Raw genomic sequence first — 17388 nt, 5'->3', positions numbered from 1 at the left:
CCTCCACATGTTGGCCTTTATTCTGAGCTAGCATTTCAAAGACTGAAACTTCCGTCAGTCTGTTCCATGTCCACACCAAAAAATTCTGTACCCAGAGGACTTGTTAATGAAGTAGTATTACATTGTTGCTTAAAAACTTTGTATGGATTGATGAAGAACTTTTCTCATATTATTTATATGTAGTTTTGGGGAAAGATGAAAAACAATAAAAACGGTGGAAGGGTAAAAGACTTTCAATTAGAGTGCTGGGTAATTTTCAAAAAGATTCATGTTCACTTCCCTTTTCATAATTTGCTTGATTTTAGAAGGTATGACTTTTAGAAAATAGGTCTATCTTTGAGATTGATGGTTGCTATAAATTTTTAAAATTGTAGTAATTCAGATGTATTTCATGTTAATGAAATTGGTAAGAATAGTCTAAGGCAGCATTCTTAATATATACCTATATACAAACATCTTTTCTTAACTGTTCTTAGTAAAAAAATGAATTAAAAGTAGAGATGTACAGATTTGAAATATGTTCATGTTGGGATGTGGTACAATGCTTATAATATTTCCTACAAATATTATTTATGTGAAAATGTGTTGTGGAGCTCAAATGAAAAGCTCTGCAAATTGGAAAAGTTAATATTTCAAAATTATTTGTGTTAAGGACATCTGAGAGGAAATGATGAGACCTGGATCCTAGCCTTTTTAGTCACTGACTATGACCTCTGACAAGTCAACCTTTTAGCTCTGTTTTCTCTTCTTAAAAATGAAGGCAAGGGGGGCACCTGGGTGGCTCAGTGGGTTAAGCTGCTGCCTTCGGCTCAGGTCATGATCTCGGGGTCCTGGGATCAAGTCCCACATTGGGCTCTCCGCTCAGCGGGGAGCCTGCTTCTCTCTCTCTCTCTCTCTTTCTCTGTCAAATAAGTAAATAAAATCTTTAAAAAAAAAAAAATGAAGGCAAGGTCTAGTACTAAGGTCAAGTACTAAGTTTCCTTCCAACTGTAAATTTCTGTTATTGTTACTAAATCTTGATATGAGAAATTAGTCATGCTATACATAAAATTGTTTTACTCAAGAATTATTAACAGCATGAAATTTAATATTATAAATTGTTCTTTTAAAAAATAAAAATTGGGGCTTTTTTTCCTAAATATTTGCTGCTTTATACACTATATTTCTTTACCAGACTTACTCTTTCTGAGAAAGAAAATATTATTCTTCCTTTTTTTTTTTTTTTTGAAAATATTCTTCTTAGGTAAATCTCTTACTCTTCATATTTCCTGTTGCCTCTCCCTCTGCCTACCTCCCATCCACCGCAAGCACCTTTCCCATGCATACACACTGAAAGTAATCCTGACAACCACACAACCCACAGAGTAATAGCAGAGGTACCCTGACAAATTCCAGGCACTACTCTTTGCAGTAGAAATAGACCAATACTTGGCGACTGTGTTGTGAAAATATAATTCAGAGGAAGTAAATACATGCATAATTGTCTCAAATAGTATGATTTATAGCCTTGCACAGTTCAGGGGAGAAATGGCATTTCTTCACTTACACACACACACACATTTTACACCTTTTTTCTCTATTCTCTGTAAAAAAATAATGAAAAAATTAGTTTCACATCTACAAATATTAGTTTTGGGTACAGATACATAGTTTACATACACTTAGCTTTTTCACCATGTTTAGCTTTCAGAAGATTATCACTCTTGAATAAACCCACTTTAGTGGGCAGTAAGTGACCAAAAGTGCCCTTTGGCACTTAGCCCATAGGGCTCAAGTCTTAGCCTTCTACTCTGTTTTAGCAGTTCAGTGACTGCAAGTGCTAATCCAGTTTACAGAGTCAAGATCCAGAAATAATAATCCATCAGACTTGCATTTCATTAACCAAAGGAGTTTTGGAATTATGGTGAAGCCAGGACCTGGACCTGAGCTCTCCTACTTGGCACCTATCACCTGACCTTGAGAAACATAATTGCTATGGCACACTCCAAAGAAAAGACCTTGAGAGTCAAGTCAGACAAATACTGAGAGGAACCAGAAAAGCTTTAAAGATGAGAAAGAATTAAATCAGAAAAATTATTCTTAGGTTGGAGAAGCATTTCTTGGAGAAAGTGCTTGTGGATTCTCCAAATGACTTTAATCCATAGTTCATTTATTTTATAGCATGTACCTTCAAGTTGCTATAGGAATGTACCCATTTACTAGTAAATAGTTTGATTATTTGAGATGATGTTTCACATCTCTTGTTCTGGTGGATGTTTGTCCTTTCTGTGGTTTGGTACATTATAGGGATCATGAGGATACTTTCATTTTTTTCTTTAATTTCTGGTTTATTAATTCTCTCATCAAAAATCTGCACAATCACCACAGATAAAGTCACTGCCAAGTGTTTCTCCTTCTGTTGTTGAATCTCCAGTTCACTTTTTGCCAGCACCAACATTGGCTTTGTAGTCTCCCTGACTTTCTTCATTCTGTTCTTGCATTACTTACACTGTTTTCGTGAGGTCTTTTCCTTCTCATACATCCTCTGTCTTGCAACTCAATTTTTGGGTTCATTTTTCTTTGCATTATCCAAGTAATCCTAAGTCATACCAAAGTCAGTTGTCTTGGCACCACTGAGAAGGGTTTTGAATCCAAATACAAAGATGACATCTCTTGTGGTCTTACTCATTTTGGCTAGTTTTTCCCAAACTTTTGTCTCCTGTACTGCTGCCTTTCTGGAGTGAAGAACATCAATGACCATTTGTTTCCACTGAGATAGTCTGATGGTGTGAACTTCCTGGTCCAGATAGTTATTGTGTCATTCATGATAGTTAACCAATCTTCAAGAGCCAAGGAGGAAACAAAGATTATTTCTTAAAAGAGTTAAATCATGGGCTGATATTATTCCTTGAGCTTGTTTCCTAGTGTCTCAGTACCCAGCCTCCTGTTTTGTTAGCATTTTGAGTTGAGAAGTTATACACTATCTTATCATTTATAATACTTAAATACTGTTAGCATACTTTGTGCTTCCAGGTAAAAACTGGTTTTCCAAAATTTTACCAACTTTCAGGGCTAAACTTACTTTGTCAGAATGATTCCTGGGGCTCCTGGGTGGCTCAGTTGGTTAAGCATCAGTCTCTTGATCTCAGCTCAGGTCTGGATCTCAGGGTCAGGAGTTCAAGCCCCACAAAAAACAAACAAACAAAAAAATACTGTGGTGATTGAGGGGTGCCTAATAGTTTCGTTAATGTAATAGTTAATGTGGTACTCCATCCATAAACTCATCCTTGTAGGTCCTTACCATTTTGTATATATCAGCCTTCCAAAGGCCAGCATCTCCCTCTTAACCATATGATGGCCTTTGAGCTACTAGAAGCCACTGGGGTTAGACCATAAACAATGACTGACAGACTACAGCTTCTTTGGCCCCGGTTTAGAAAGTTCTGAAACCTGTATCTTAAATTATTTGCCAGTTTCGCCCATGAAACTAAGTTTCAGTTGGCTTTTGTTTTAGCTAGCTTAGTAATGTACCCTGTATTAGCTGCCTTCCCTTCTCTTAGCACCTTCCCATTTCCCTGCCAGTTACTCTGAACCTTCCAAATAAATTATGTATACTCAGTCTTAGTTTCAGAGTCTGCTTCCTTAGAAACCCCACTAAGACAACTACCTAACCCAAAGATAAGCATTCTTCCCATTTAGGCTAGTATTATTTATTTTATACTGTTATGATATATTGTTTAGAGTAAATGGACAGTTATAAAGATGATCCATGTGAATTTGTTTGGGACTGAAAATACATAGTATGGTATATCCCTTTTCATCTTTTTGTAACCCCACACTATTAAAATGTTTTATTAGTCATCAAATATGAGTAAAACTTAATAAATTACATAAATAAAATGATATTGCATAGTCACCATCTTATTGAAATTCTAAGCATCACTGTAAAATACTAAAGTCAATGTATACAGTAAAGTCTTAATAATGGAGGTAGGAAAAAATGTGTTTTAACCAAAATAATTGAATGCAATTCCAACAAAAAATTTAGTGAGACCTACAGTCTAAACTAAAATCTTAATACCCTTAAGATGCGCAAATATGAATATTTAGGGATACCTAAGATGCTTAAGAATTAAAAATGAAATAGCAAAGTAACATTCTAAGATACTATATTCTAATACACCAAACAAATCTGAAGAAGAGGGGAGCCAGGCAGTAACAGCCTAATCTCCTTGGAACAAATGCTACCATTCTGTTGATCTTTGGGAAAGGTACCAGACAAGAGCCTGGTCATTGTTGATAATCCAGACTTGGGAGCCCAGGTCAATACTTGTTGGCCTTGGGCCTATCTGCAAACTGTCTTTAAAAAAGACACTTACCCTGGAAGAAAGATAAGCAAATAAGAAAAGGAAAGGTAACTCAGGAGCTTTAGCTGTGATGAAGAAACAATGATAGTATTTAAGCCTTTGACAATAGACAGCCTTTATCTCCATTAATCTTATCTACCCAGGCTGCTTTCCTTCAAGCCACCAGAATGCAAGATAAATTCAGAATACTTTTTTCTTTTGCTCAGTTTGATTTCTATCACAAGTTGAGAAACTACTATGTAGTTTTTCTCAATGTTTTTGATTTTTATAAATGTTTATATGTTTTATAATTCAAATAACTCCAAAGACAATATAGTATAATGGTTTAAGTCTCTTGAGCCTGGTTGTTTAGGATGAATCCTGGCTCTGCCACTTACTAGGGAGTACAGCCTCGAGATGTTACTTCACCTCTCTGTCTTGATTTCCTCATTTGGTAAGTGGGCATGATAAGAGCATACTATTCCTTAAGGTTGTTTTGAGGATTAAATACCTTAAATGTAAAATTCTTAGAATAGTGCCTAGTATATATGAATACTCAATAAGGTTTTTTTTTCCCATGTATCAAAACTATATTATAGATGAAATTGGAATTTATAAAATTGTTGAGATATATTACTGCTTTTATATAATGATCACTATGAGGAAAATACATTCTAATTATTAGACTACGGACTTCCAGAATGAGTATTTGAAACGTAACCCACTTGTGAGTAAAAGACTGCAGTTTTTGCTTATTTTCCCATGTAGTATTTATTTACAGTTGACCTTGGAACAACCCAGGTTTGAACTGTGTGGGTCCACTTACATACATGCAGGGGTTTTTTCAGATAAATAAAATACAGTACTATAAATGCATTTTCTCTTTCTTAAGGCTTTCTTATTAACATTTTCTTTTCTCTAACTTATTTAATTATAAAAATACAGTATATAATACATACAAAGTATATGTGAATCAACTGTTCATGGTATCGCTAAGGCTTCTGGTCAATGGTAGGCTATTTGTAGTTAAGTTTTGGGGACTCAAGTGTTATAAGTGTATTTTTGACTGCATACAGGGTTGGCATTCCTTACCTCTGTTGTTCAAGGATCAATTGTGCTGTATTTCTGGTAAAGTGAGGGGAGGGTAAGTGGTATGCCTACCATTGCTCATAGACACATCATGCCATTTCACATGATCAATAATCAGTTCTATTAAGTAGTTAGTAATAACTATTTCAAAAAAGGAAGTTAGAATTTCAGAAAGGTTGATTGCCTTACCCAAGTAGTAGAGCTACTATAACGTTGTCTGACTCTACATACATAGCTTCTGCAACTATCCTTATTAACAGAGGAGAGATATGAGACATAAAACAACTGGTATGGCATAGGCACCAACTAATTTGGGTGAATCCCAGGGTCTTGTTCTGCCAGATGTTTCCTCCTTAGCGGTTAGAATGTGGAAGTTTTCTTGGTGGGGATGAGGTCCCCTAGAGAAGGGGGCATGTGGAGAAGAGAGGAGAGCACTGACTATTTTCTAACAAGTATGGGAGGCTTTTACTATTTAGTATTTTAACAACTGGTACAGCCACACTCTTCATTCTGACCAAACATTAGACGTACCAAAATACATAATTTTGGTACATCTAATGTTATAATTAGGTATATAAAAATTTAAATACTGTATTAATTTTTTATTTTTGTTTTTTTAAAGATTTTATTTATTTATTTGTCAGAGAGAGCGTGAGTGAGAGCAAGCACAGGCAGACAGAGTGGAAGGCAGAGTCAGAGAGAGAAGCAGGCTCCCCGCGGAGCAAGGAGCCCGATATGGGACTCGATCCCAGGATGCTAGGATCATGACCTGAGCCGAAGGCAGCTGCTTAACCAACTGAGCCACCCAGGCGTCCCTGTTTGTTTGTTTTAAGATACATTTTTAGGATCAGGCAAAATTGCGAATTCATTCCTTAAAATTTCTGCTAAACTATTACATAAATATAAAATCCTTTTTCAATTACATTAATTAATCAATTGCCCATTAACATAGATTGCCTTTTACTTGTAGTAAACCATTTTTTTACATTATGAACTTGTAATAATGTGGTGGAAGAAGTTCTCACTTTATAGTACTTGGCCAAAAAAATTTATTAAGCTATTGTAAATATAAAGGACTTTGTTGGTTTCCTTCTCTTTTAAATGTGAATTTGCTCTCATTTATAACCTTCCTCTTACTATATCTTCTTTCCACATCTAAGAAGAATAAAACAGTGATAATGATTTTTTGTACCTAAAATCTACATAGTATATGCTCAAATTTGTTAAAGACCTAATCTCTTAATTTAATAATCTGGGAGCAACAGAAATCACTTACAGTGTTTACTCTCTTTTCACCTTTTTTGTGTGATAGTAAAATTAGTTGAAATACATATTTTAGTCAATGAATTGATATTGTTTCTTGATTTGTTTTACAATATTTCATAGGATTAAATGAGATAAATATGTTAACTCTAGTGCTTTTAGTTTAAACAGTATGAAATTTCCTATGTTCAGTCATTTTCGAGCAATAAAATAATTTCACTGGTTCAATCCAAAAGAGAGGCGTCCCAACATATTGAGATAATTTGTTTTTATTATTTTCCATATGAATCAACTGAATATTTCATTTTATTATTTGCTTCAGTTGCTCTCTGTTGCAACCAGCTCATCAGTAGGTATTTTAAAATGTTTTAAATTTTATTTTTACTGAACATACTAAGTTTTACTTCGTGTACTGTTTTGTAGTTCATTGTACCAAGTTAAAGTTCTATATTATATATATTTACAAAGGGTGCATTTTTTATATCAGTATCTACAGATTCTCAGTGCTAAGGAAGGAATCGTCAGAAAAATCACAGCATTATAAATGCCAGCAATATAGGGAACATTTAATATTTGATTAATTTTAAATAGCATTTGAAGCTTTATGAGAGAGATAGTATTAAGACTCCAATCACTCTTATAGAGTACGATGACCTATAATGTTGTGCTTTAAATGTTTAAGTACTTCTTTTTTTGCATAGTCATTTCAGTTCATTATAAACTGAGAAGATGAAGCAAATGTCTGGAAATTCTTCACATTTTATATGTGTAGTTTTTGATTTATTATCTTTGGAGGATCTAAAATGATATTCCATTTATCTTTTGTATATCTCAGAAAGGAAACTTGACAAGGCAATCCTCTGAACATGAAAAATCTCTAATAAACAGGAGTGATTCAAGCTCTTTTTGGTTGCACTTACTCCTATTTAGATTTCATTTTTTGATTTCTCAATTATCTCTCACTCAGTCAGTAATGACCCTGTCATTGTTTACTCCTGGAGGTAATTTGTGTAATCCAGACATCTTTTTCCATTTATAAAGATTGTATTCTTGTGTCAGTATGTTATTTTCTCTAAAAAAACTCTTCATTATTTGGCAGGTTGGCATAATACTGAAATGATCTTGGTAGGATTTGAAATATTATTCTCTTTTGGTAAAAGCTGTTTCCAGACATCATAAAATCAGGCATTACTACAGGCTCATAAAATTTCTCATGTAATATGGTTTCTTTTGCTGTTATGAGTGCCTGCACCAAAAAAAAAAAAAAAAAAAAAAATGAGGAAAGTCAGAGTCTGATGTTTCCCCCAAACACTCACTGGTGACTTTGATTTTCCAATCTTATTAGCCTCCTTTTCAGACATCACTAAGTATGATACTCTTACTCTTCAGTGCATTTATTTGCATTTTCCTGCTTGTCATTTTATAATTTCAGTGTGTTGACATGGGAAGATTTCATCACCTTTCACAAGATTCTAACATCTCTCTGATATCTTTTTATTGTTTTTATTCTTGATAGAATTTGATTTTCCCAAGGTGCAACTACTTACTGTTATTTTGTCAGTTATTCTGGCTAACATCTCTTCTCTTAGAATATCATAGGATTTATTTCCATTAATGAGAACCCTTCATTTTGGAGAGTGATTTTACTTTGTTTTGTTGATAATTTGAAAAGTCACTTTGGCTGTTGTATGCATTATATAAAAAGATTATGCTTTATATTATTAATACCATAAATACTTAAAAAAAGGGTATTTCCATATTCTAGAACATTTAAAAGGCCTTATAGCATAAGTTTGATGTTTTCTATAGCAGTTTCTATGCTGATTTTAATAATCTGTAGCTAAATTTTGAAGCTACTTATATTGAAAATCTTATGAGAACAGTTTCCGTTTCTATGCACATACTTTAAAATTATATTTAGAATTTTTATAAGTTAATTTAAATATATCTTTCCTTTAATTAGTTTTCTTTTAAATTAGTCTTAATTAACAAGTACTAATTAATAAGTCTACCATATTCATTTTTTTAGCTAACATGATTTTCTTTTATTTTTATACAGAGAACACCTAAAAAGATTTTCTCTGAGTTCTGATTCTGGATTTTCTACTTAAGCTCCTAAAACACTCCAGTAGTTTGATTAGTCAGTACAGGAGAATCACTTTTAGGCTTGTTATTATCTTCTTTACCACCACGTAAATAAAGCATTATGGTTTATATTCAGATCTGGATTTCTTTTTAGGTATTAAAGTAGATTTATGATCGTTTCATGAAATCTTATCTTTATAATAGTGTTTTTGTTTGGGATTATAGTGTCTTTTATATCAAATGCCCCAAAATGTTATATCATAGCACCACTAAAATACTTGAAGATATGTGAAACTTCTTTAAAGACTCCTAATTTTTGTACACAGGGCAGTAGTGTCTCTATCACACACACACACACATACACCCAGGATTATGGACCCATTTTCTGTTTCATCATCAACAGAAACATCACTTTTTCTTGGGCTAAATTCTAGTTCTTTTGGAATTTTTTATTTGGTAGCCTGAATTTCAGTATCACTTCCAAGGTTTTTGTTTTATTCTTCATGTTGGCCCCCAATGAATTTATATTATTTTGGTCATTTAAACACTGGGGTTAGTTAAATATATTAAAAAATAAATTGCTGACTGATACAACTAATTCCTATATTTTACCATACTGCTTTAGAAACTAAAATGTTAATTGTTATCCTGTTTAATGTTTATGAATTTCCATAGTCAGCCTTCAAAAGGCAGTACGACTTTGGTTTTGACTTGTGAATGCTTCCCCCCGCCCAAAACATTTTCTTGTTTGTTCATAAAATTGCTTATGATTCTCAATCATAGATTCATAGAATCATGGATTTGGAAGGGTCCTTCAAGTTTACCATGTTTCAGAAGGAATTTAATCATACCTTCTGATGTTGAAATTCCTCCTTTGATATCCCTGTCTCTTTGATATCCCTTGTCCAGTAATTCCATTTACACCCTTACCTCATTTTATTGCACTTCACGAATATTCCTTTTTTTTTTTTTTTTTTGCACACATTGAAGGTTTGTGGCAACTCTGTGTTGGGCAAGTCTCTCAGTGCCATTTTTCCAATAGCATTTACTCACTGTCTCTCTGTTACATTTTTGTGATTCTTGCAATATTTCAAACCTCTTTATTATTATTACATTTGTTATGGTGATCAGTGATTATGACTTGTCAAAAGCTCAGATGATAGCATTTTTTAGCAATAAAGTGTCTTTTAATTAAGGTATGTACATTGTTTAGACATGACTGTATTGCACACTGAGTAGACTATATATAACATTTATATGCACTGGGAAACCAAAAAGTTAATTTGACTCATGTTATTGTACTATTTGCTTTATTGTGGTGATTTGGAACCAAATGTACAATATTTCCAAGATATGCTTATATGCTTTTAGCATAATCCTGAACAATGAAATCAACATATCACTGTTGCTTCTCTTCTTTTCTCTTTTTTTTTTTCTCTGTAGACCTTTTTAGTATTAAAAAAATATTTTATTTCCAGCATTCTGGAAATGTAGGCAACTCCTGTTATTGATAATAATGAGAAAAAGGGGAACATGATGTTTTTAAAAAGAAAATGGAGGTGATGTTAGTGGTAACAGTTTCTAAAGATACTGTGAGAAAGATAACAGTTAGAAAATACAGCTAGAAATGCCTAATAGAGACTACTGATTCAGGAGTCAGAAAGGCAAGAGGCAGAACCTGAGAAAATACAATGATAGTATCAATATCATCCTAGTCGTAAATTTTAACAGTGCCAACACTTAGAGCTAGGTAGAGAGCAAGGTTACCAGTATATTTATAATTTCCAAAAGTAAAAGAGCTTTAAAAAATATAATAAAGCTATATTATATGGAATAGTTTTATAGGTTACTTCTGTAACACTGCCACAGAGAAAATTCTTTAAAAGTTTTGGTGCTTGAAAAAATAAATGGAAATGATTTCTTTAAAATGTCTATGTTTTATTGAATGTAAGCCTATCAATCGAGACCTTCATATTCACATGATTTCCATCTCCAAATCCTACAACATACTTATTTTCTCAACCTTGAGTTCTCAATCCATAGTGGTCTTCAAGAACCTTATTTTTGAATTTGGGAGAAACTACCTAGAATTAGAGTAATAAATGAGCTGCCAACCCACTAACTAGGTCCAAACCCTATTAGTTCATTAATAGTCTATCAACCAGCCCAATAGGATAACAAGCTTAATGAATTTGTTATTTCCAGAATATTAACATGCATGTTCTTGGTATTATATTTGGCAAAATGTTGTACATAATTCTTTCTGCCCAAAAATGTTAGCTCTCAAGGCATTTGCACATTAGTAGTCAAAAATCACTCACTGGTATTTCCCAAATAACAGATGTAATTAAGGTGGTCTGTAGAACCAAATTGATTATTTATTCCAGTGGAAGAGATACACTGTCCAGATCAGATAAACAGTTTTAGAGAATGCTGGTGGGAAAAGAAAGTAAGAAGAAATAAAGATTGCTGCTTTCTTTTCTCTAATGAAAAATAAATGTCATTTACTATTATACCTTGAATAGCCTGGTTATTATCAACTTTTATAGAAAGAACTTTAGTTTCTTTGGACTTTAAATATAGCTTCTTAACTGAAGCCAGATCATCTGGGCAAGTTACAAGAGGGCTAAAGACAAGGCCTAATTTGGTGGACAGGATTTAGAATTACCCATAGTTCTTTGTTTTTGACAATGACTGGGGCGTATCCAATGAGGGAATTTTATACTGTTCAACATAAATAGAACAGTTACGCTAAAACCATAAATAAGAGTTATGCAAGTTGCACTAAATGAGTGATCTGGAATAAACTTAATAACGGACTTAACTGGTACTAAGCAATGGCTTGAATACAGTCAGGCTAAGATTAGTCTCCAAACTAAAAACAGTTGAGAAAAAAAAACTTCCATTCACTGCATGATTAGAACTTTTGTCATACTGAACAAATTTGGAAACATTTAAAAAGCAAACAAGGCAAGGGGCGCCTGGGTGGCTCAGTGGGTTAAAGCCTCTGCCTTCCGCTCAGGTCGTGATTTCAGGGTCCTGGGATGGAGCCCCGTGTCTGGCTCTCTGCTCAGCCGGGAGCCTGCTTCCTCCTCTCTCTCTGCCTGCCTCTCTGCCTACTTGTGATCTCTTGTCTGTCAAATGAATAAATAAAATCTTTAAAAAAAAAAAAAAGCAAACAAGACAAAAAAGCAAGCAGACAAGGGTTAAATATATTTTTAATTCTTTGAATGTTTGGTTTTTATTGAAATAAAAGACTGAAAGATTTTATTTTATTCATTAATGCTTTGCTGTAATCTTTTTCCATTCAGCCACATCTGAAATTTGTGCATTAGATTTTTTTTAAGTCACCTACTAGAATAAATGGAATCTTGAGGTCTACAAAATTGCATTCTACTTATAGTATGAGAGCAATTACCTATAAAAATTTAGGTTTTGAGGGGTGCCTGGGGGACTCAGTCAGTTGAGCATCTAACTCTTGATTTCGGCTCAGGTTATGATCTCAGGGTCAGGGGACTGAGCCCTGCATGGAGCTCTATGCTGGGCATTGGAGCCTGCTTGAGAGACTCTCTTGCCTCCTCCCTTTAACCCCTCCCCCCACACTAACACTTTCTCTTGCTCTGAAAAAAAAAGAAGAAGCAGTATTTTAAGTTTTGTTACAGTCCTATAGCTCAGGGAAGTAGAAAGCATGTTTTCTTACTGTAAAAACTTCCATATTTCAAGATTATAGAGAAGGTATAATTTTTCTATAAGAAGGTATAATTTTTTGTAAAAAATTTTTTTAATGAGTTAAAACTGTAAATAAAATATCCAGCATGGATCTATACTTAATGTTATTAGGCTTAGAAGACATCATATTCGAAGCAAGAATGAGGTTTTTAGGATAAATATTTAGTATTTATTATGTTTTATTATGTAAATTATACAGGGAATTTATTCTTTAAATTGTACAGAAATAATAGAATGTATGTAGCACTAAATGAGGGCTTAGAAATCAGAGAGGGAGATTACCATGAGAGACTGTGGACCCCTGGAAGCAAACTGAAGGTTTCAGAGGGGAGGGGGCTGGAGGAGGGGTTAACAGGGTGATGGGTATTAAGGAGGGCATGTGCTAGAATGAGCACTAGGTGTTATACATAACTAATGAATCATTGAACACTACATCAAAAACTAATGTATTATGCAGTGGCTAACTGAACATAATTTAAAAAAAGAAAAAAAGAAAAAGAAATCATCTCTTTGTGAGAAGAGTTGGAAATGGACCCCCATGGCATTCTCCTTTGAGTGGGAAACCTGATAAAGCTTGCAAAAGGGTGGAAGGTGGAAGGCAGAAATTTATATGAAGATACATTCAGTAAGGCTTCCAGAGCTACTGAAATTTTAGTTTCATGGACAGTGGCTTCAGAAAATATTGTAGATAATTACAGACTGCCTGAGTTTGAAATCTAGCTCTGACAGTTACTGACTATAGCACCTTGGATGAGTCAATCTCTCTGTTCCTCAATTTCATTATCTGTGCAATGGAGATGATAATAGTACTTCTTAGGATTGTTGTAAAAATTTAATAAATGATGGTTAGATTTAAAAATCAATAAATGTTATCTCTCATTACTGTATCTAAAAGCAAGGAAGAAGTTTTAGCATTTAAAAAAATGTTGCAGACACTTATCTATAAATTTGTATTTATAATAAAAATAATATGTATTCTTTGAGTTGTTTTGTGATATATGCTGTTATTTACAGAGTTATTGGTTCTTATTAAAGTATGTAGTTTTTCTAAGGAAACACTAAATCTGTTCCCTAGGACTTCTATGTTAAGTATAATTAAATAGAGTCTAATTTATTTTTTAAAATGTGCATTCTTGTTAATTCATTGTTATTATTAAAAGCAGTTATTACACCATTACCCTCCTTTGACTAAAATTACCTGGATTATGAGATACTAAGAGAGTTGGGTGTTGTAGCCTCAAAAGAGATGGACAAATTCTTGCAGGATAGGGAAATCACAATTACAATTTTTAAATCATTAATAGTTGTAAGGCATACTAAAGAGAAAAGCTGGATGCCTCACTCAATCACTGTCAAATGCTATACTCAGTTACTGGGAAGACTAACAAATAAAACCATCACATATTTATTAAATGCTTTCAGGCTTGCTGGGAAATATAATTTAGTTGAGAGAATAAAACAAACATGCCAAATCTTAATAATAAAAGATAGAAATAAGGGACCATAAGTGAGTACCTGATTAATTACCTAAGTAATTTGCAATAATTAGTGCTGGAAATCAGAAGAGAAAGAAAGCTTTTAGTGTCAGATTGATGGAAATTTCCTTCAAGGAGGAAGCAATATTTGAGCCAAGTTTTGGTTGATGAAGAGATGAGAGGTAAACAGCAAAAGGCAGCTGAGGTCAAATAGTAAAAGATCATGAATCTTGCCAAAAGACGTTGGGACCTGATTGCGTTGCTATAAACCAGAGCCAGACTTGCATCTGATCCTGCAGATTTGAGAGGTGAAGTAGATCCATGTTCATGAAAGACACTTGAGAAGCCCGTGATTGTATTTCTGGACCTGTTTATAAGAAGTTTCAAAGCTAAAATGTTAACAGCCTATTTCATGTTATTTTTAGTAAGTTATGTTAGTGTGTGTGTTGAAGGAAATGACTCAAGACTTTTTCTTTAAAAAAAAATTTAGCTTTGCTCTTAGAGCAAATGATGCTAGAAGAGTTTTCCCCCCGTACTAAGTTAGGGCCAAAAATTTTTTTAATTCTGAGCATTGAGGGCATGTTTGTAGTTAAATATATAGTGTTAGGTTTAATTCCCATTACAGAATATAATCTAGTTTTCTCTTTTTTGCCACAGTATTTTGTTGATTACTTACATAGTTTACTTAGGAGAGTAGCACAACTTACAAAATATATTATCCATAAACATTATTTTAACTTATCTACATTGATTTATTGCTAAAGTCTTATTTGCATTTTAAAGTTATTTCTTATCCTGAGTGTCTTAAGATTATCTTTTAAGATTAGAAATATTACCTTAAAATAAAATTCAAGGATTTTTATAAATGCTAATAATGAAGGTCATAGTAATAGTATTCATAAATTCTTATAGCACTCTTTTATAGAGACTATAGACCTTTTGCATTATAATCACCAGAGATGTCTGTAAAAATAGACAATCCATGGCCTTAGCCTAGTTTCTCTGAATCAGAATCTCCAGCATAACACCTAGCAGGATTCTACATTTTAAAGTAGTACCTTTGGTCCTTTAGTGCATTGTACTTTGAAATTCCCTGCAACCACCATTTATGTCACACTTGTTAGTAGTCAGATTAGCAAGTATTCAGTATTTTTCATAGCTTTACTAAAATTGGAACGATACAGAGAAGATTAGCATGGCCCCTGCGCAAGGATGACACACATAGTAGTTTTTGTAGGTTTCATAGATATCTGTAGACTGTATTTTTTTAAGTTAATCTTATTGATCTGTAGAAATTAAATCCGATACTTGCAAGGAGATTGTTTCTATACCTGAACAACAGATATCCTTCCTTCCTACACCCTGACCCTACATCATGCCATTTAAATTAGAGTATCTAAGAAGTATACTGAGTCTCAAAATAGTTAAAAGTGTCCCAAGTATTTTTAATATGCAGCTGCGACTGAAAAACTACACTAATGAGAGATCTACATTAATGTCCAAAAAGAATAATCATGTTGCTTAATCCAAAACTTTTTGACATTTGGCTTGGGAATCCATAGTACTCAAAACCATGTACTAAAGGTATGGCCCACTAGCCTCTGAATCCTGTTTCCCTAACTGCTTGTCTTAGGCTTCTTGAAAAAATCAAGAAGAGTCAGAATATAAATCCTTTAGCAAAGAACATTTCCTCTGGATGATCCTAATTCTCTATTAGTGGCAATTTCTCTTAAAAAACTCTGTAGAGTTTCCCTAGGTTGGTGTAAAGTACTGATTGGGTGATTAAAGTGACATTGACCTTTTTTATGAGGACAATAACTAGTTGATCTCTATGATATTGGCATTTATAAGCAATTTAGACGTAATCAAGAATATATTTTTGTAATAGTGAAAATGTTTTCTAGGGTAGGGCTATGTTCATGTAGGGAACATCAGAATCAATGTATTTAAGATTTTTTTTTTTTAACAATGTTTTATTTATTTATTTACTTACTTACTTACTTAGAGTGAGCACAGAGGGGTTTGAGGGGAGAGGCAGAAGAAGAGAAAGAGAGAGACAGATAGACAGACATGGAGCCCAAGTCGGGGCTCGATCCCCCAACCCTGAGATCATGACCAGAGCTGAAATCAAGAGTAGGTAGCCCAACCAAGTCACGCGGGCATACCTAAAATTATATTTCTTAAGAATGCTCATAGAAACAAAGTAACCAGGTAAAATCAGTACTGTAGAAAGTATAAAATTTTATGACCTGAATCAAAATATGTGTTCCATAGAAATTTCTGGTTCTTCTAAATGGAAAGATCTCATTATTACTACTGTTTTATTTATATAAAATATGTCCTATGAGATACACCTCCCCTTGTCCAAACTTACTGAACTCATAAAGAATAATTTTGAATAATCTGCTTTTATATTTAAAATAAATGAAATAATATTAATTTCCTCCAATCTGTGATATTTTCTTCTTTTTTAGATGCTTTTTGAGGAAATCAGTTTCTGCATGTGGAAAGTAGATATTGAAGGTTATATGGTTTACAGACAAGATCTTTAAAATATAGATACTCAAGGTAAGTAATAAATACAACCATATAAATAATCTCATTTATATGACGAGGATTTCCAGACTGTACTTTGACTTGGCAAACTGGCTTTACCACTGGCCCTACCTAAGAAACCTCAACACCACATTCATTCATATTCAGGCACAAATATGTATGCCCTAACACTATTTTGACAAGAAGTATTGTATTTTATTTATAACAAGCAATTGATAAAATTGATGTATTATCATGGAAGTATGCAAACCAGATAAGAAGAATAGAGAAGAAATGAAGTAGCTTCCATTAAAACTGTGAGCAGAGGGCGCCTGGGTGGCTCAGTGGGTTAAGCCGCTGCCTTCAGCTCAGGTCATGATCTCAGGGACCTGGGATCGAGTCCCGCATCGGGCTCTCTGCTCAGCAGGGAGCCTGCTTCCTCATCTCTCTCTCTCTCTGCCTGCCTCTCTGCCTACTTGTGATCTCTCTCTGTCAAATAAATAAAATCTTTAAAAAAAAAAAAACAAAAAACTGTGAGCAGAACTCAGTAATGTTTAACTTGAAAGAATACTTAAAAATTTCTATCCAGGGGCCCCTGGGTGGCTCAGTTGGTTAAGCCACTGCCTTCAGCTCAGGTCATGATCCTGGAGTCCTGGGATCGAGTTCCGCATCGGGCTCCCAGCTCCATGGGAAGTCTGCTTCTCCCTCTGACCTTCTCCTCGCTCATGCTCTCTCTCACTGTTTCTCTCTCAAATAAATATATAAAATATTAAAAAAAAAATTTCTGGGCGCCTGGGTGGCTCAGTGGGTTAAGCCGCTGCCTTCGGCTCAGGTCATGATCTCAGGGTCCTGGAATCGAGTCCCGCATCTGGCTCTCTGCTCAGCAG

The 17388-nt window shown here is 33.9% G+C and overlaps 1 long non-coding RNA gene and 1 pseudogene across 1 annotated transcript in view; both read left to right on the top strand.

Annotated features, from left to right (window-relative positions):
* Positions 1-17388, top strand: part of LOC122902676 — a 215727-nt gene that overhangs the window by 160616 nt on the left and 37723 nt on the right. The window contains exon 2 of the long non-coding RNA XR_006383840.1: positions 16441-16534. This is a non-coding gene — a long non-coding RNA (uncharacterized LOC122902676). The remainder of the gene's footprint in view (positions 1-16440; positions 16535-17388) is intronic.
* Positions 15111-15209, top strand: LOC122903800 (annotated as a pseudogene).

This window comes from Neovison vison, chromosome 3, assembly GCF_020171115.1.
Source record: "Neovison vison isolate M4711 chromosome 3, ASM_NN_V1, whole genome shotgun sequence".
NCBI classification, from domain to species: Eukaryota; Metazoa; Chordata; class Mammalia; order Carnivora; family Mustelidae; genus Neogale; species Neogale vison.
Note: the sequence above shows the minus strand (reverse complement) of the source record. Positions and strands in the feature narration are given on the sequence as shown.